The sequence below is a fragment of the Penaeus chinensis genome, chromosome 30 (assembly GCF_019202785.1).
Source record: "Penaeus chinensis breed Huanghai No. 1 chromosome 30, ASM1920278v2, whole genome shotgun sequence".
NCBI classification, from domain to species: domain Eukaryota; kingdom Metazoa; phylum Arthropoda; class Malacostraca; order Decapoda; family Penaeidae; genus Penaeus; species Penaeus chinensis.
In genome coordinates this window covers 2,713,127-2,715,626 of record NC_061848.1, presented here as the reverse complement: position 1 = coordinate 2,715,626, position 2,500 = coordinate 2,713,127, and the positions used below count along the sequence as shown (strand labels likewise).

The window sequence follows — 2,500 nt, the reverse complement described above, 5'->3', positions numbered from 1 at the left end:
GAAATGAGGGGTTAGAGAAAAGAAAGAATTGGAAGAAAAGAATTAGAAATAGAAAACTGGAAGCATTAGAAAAAAAAAATAGAGTTGAGAAAGAGAGAGAGAGAGAGAAGGAGAGAGAGGAGGAAGAAGGAATATATGGAGAACTAGAGGAACTATGGAATAAAGAGAATGAGTGGAAATGGAAAATTAGAGGAAGAACATTAAAGAAATTAAAGAAATAGAAATTATAAACAAAGAGAATTTGAGAAATTTAAAAAAAATAGAGAAATTAGATAAAAAAAAAAATCATGATAGGAAATAGAAAATAAAATAATGTTAGACGAATAAAAGTAAATAGAGAAATTAAGAAAAGGAAACGCACTGTCAAATAAATAAATAAATAAGAGGATTTAGGAAAAAAAAAAAAAGAGAAGAATAATATCATCAAAAAAGAAAAAAGAATGAGAGAAATAGAGGAGAAAAGCATAGAAATAGACATAGAATAGATCTCGCCTGTTACAGCAAGTACATGTACCAACAAAGGGATACATTGCAAGGGTAGATCAGGCGGGGGCGTGATGGGGTGGGGGGGGGGGGGGGATTTGGAAAAGGGGGAAGGGGAGAGGAGGAGGGGAGAGGAGGAGGGACGATGGAGGGAGAGGGATGAAGGGGTGGGAGAGGGGGAGAGATGAAGGAAAGAGGGGAGGGGGAGGGAGAGAGGGAGGAAGGGGAAGAAGCGAGGGAGAGATGGATAAAGGGAGGGAGAGATGGAGAGGTAGAGGGTGGGAGAGTGGCAGGAAGGAGAGGGAGGGAGGGAGGAAGGGAGGGAGGGAAGGAGGGAGGGAGAGAGGGAGGGAGGGAGAGAGGGAGGGAGGGAGGGAGGGAGGGAGAGAGGGAGGGAGGGAGGGAGGGAAGCACCACCACCACCTAGTACACCGCCCGGCTGAAAAATATCCTTGAGATCCAACAGGGTTATCCAAGGAGCAAACAGGAGGCAGGGGGATTAAACTCAGTCCCTGCCCCCTTTATCCCCTGCCATATAAACAAGGGGAGGTTTTCAGAGCGTTTGGCTTCTTTTCAGGCACTATCACGCTCGGAATTTCGACTTTCCGTACACTATTGATCATAAAAAAAATCGACAAAGTTCGTGTGTTTCTTTCGTTGGTGGTGATGCCTACTCTGTTATTAATTAATAATCTTCAATACTTGATAATGAGTGGTAATGAGGGTAGTCATAAATACAGTAATATACAGCCTACGACAATAAAGTAATGGTTTAAAAAAGAAATCTCTCGTAGACTGTTGGTGAGAAGAGTCGTGAGTCGAACAGATTTTTTTTTCTCTTTTTTTTTTACTCTCGCCCCCTCCGTCTGGCACCGTTAAAGGGGTATAAAATGTGCCCCAGGAATGCATTTCCGCCAGAGCCACCGCGCCTTCCAAGCCTCAAGTGCAAAGCGTGACCGAACTCCTGCTTCCCCAGTCGAGACCAATAATGAATTTGGTGAGTTAAGAATTTAATAGTTTGTTGTGGATTTCATGTATATCGATCTCGCTGAGGGTGAAGCATAATGGGAATTTATAATTATTCTAGTGTGGTGCATAGATTTTATAATTACATGTTTTTTGTTTTATTTATTATTAAGATATTCTTGCTGACCTCCTCTAAGATCAGTAAAAAAGAAAATAATTTTAATGGTTTGTTGATATCGATCTCACTCGTGCAATGTATAGATTGCACACATTACACGCCTTTTTTATACTTTATTCTCAAGATATTTCAACTGAATTTCTACAAGTCAAGAATAAGAGGAGTTATGGTTTAACTAACTCAAGAGACTTGAAAGTATAATCCATCTAAAGTATACTCTAATATTACGATTTGATTATATCTTATATACTACCAGTTCAGTGATTAAAGGGAATTTGGAGTGATACAGTTGACAAGATAATTAGACAAAGGATATTGAAACAAATTTTGATTGACATTTCATTATAGTGAGATTACTTCCTCAAGCAACAATAATAACTCTTTATCTCCTGGAACTCTACAGTTGATGAAATTATTATGTTACGATTCTTACAGCATATACATATACATTCATGTTTTGATGCCATCATCTTTTTAATGATTATATGCTAATAATGATGATAATGAAACACAGATGCATAAATATATTTACACGCATACACAAGGACGGACACATGCAAATATAAACACACACACAAACACACCCTTTCACCCCTTCTCACACACAATCTTACACCCAAACACACACACACAATCACACTCCCTCCCCCCACCCCCACGCCCCACCCCATACACACAAATACATGCATCCTACCATACACCCTTCCATAAACCATTACGCCACCGACACACACACACACAACGCCCCGCCCCCCATCTCACGAGTGCCATTCTCCCTCCAGCTCCACCTGTTGGTCGTGGTGATCGCTGCCATGCTCGGCTCCGCGCACGCCCTTCCCGACCCCGACCCCATGGCCGATGCTGGGCACGACC

At 41.2% G+C, this 2,500-nt stretch overlaps 1 long non-coding RNA gene across 1 annotated transcript in view; it reads left to right on the top strand.

Moving 5' to 3' along the window:
* Positions 1-1,387: 1,387 nt before the first annotated feature.
* LOC125041506 overlaps positions 1,388-2,500 on the top strand; it is a 1,835-nt gene continuing 722 nt past the window's right edge. Inside the window, exons 1-2 of the long non-coding RNA XR_007116285.1 lie at positions 1,388-1,480; positions 2,410-2,500. The exon at positions 2,410-2,500 is cut by the window's right edge and continues 722 nt beyond it. This is a non-coding gene — a long non-coding RNA (uncharacterized LOC125041506). The remainder of the gene's footprint in view (positions 1,481-2,409) is intronic.